Raw genomic sequence first — 231 nt, 5'->3', positions numbered from 1 at the left:
TGGCTTGCAGCATGCCAGCACCTCCGGCCCATCTGCCCAAACGGGGAGAACAGCAGCTGCCCAGAGCACCCCATGCCAGGGGACCCAGCAGGGATACCTCTGGAGGTGCCAGCCCCCTGTGTGGTGGGACACCTTGCCCCTGCACCAGCCCCCTGCGCAGACCGCACGAGCGCGGGGACCTTCCCGTGGCCATCGCGGGCGATGGCACGCGTCACCCCGACTCCCGACCCG

This window comes from Eurypyga helias, unplaced genomic scaffold (genome assembly GCF_000690775.1).
Source record: "Eurypyga helias isolate BGI_N326 unplaced genomic scaffold, ASM69077v1 scaffold21676, whole genome shotgun sequence".
NCBI classification, from domain to species: Eukaryota; Metazoa; Chordata; class Aves; order Eurypygiformes; family Eurypygidae; genus Eurypyga; species Eurypyga helias.
The sequence above is the reverse complement of the archived record's forward strand: the minus strand, read 5'-3'. Positions refer to the sequence as shown.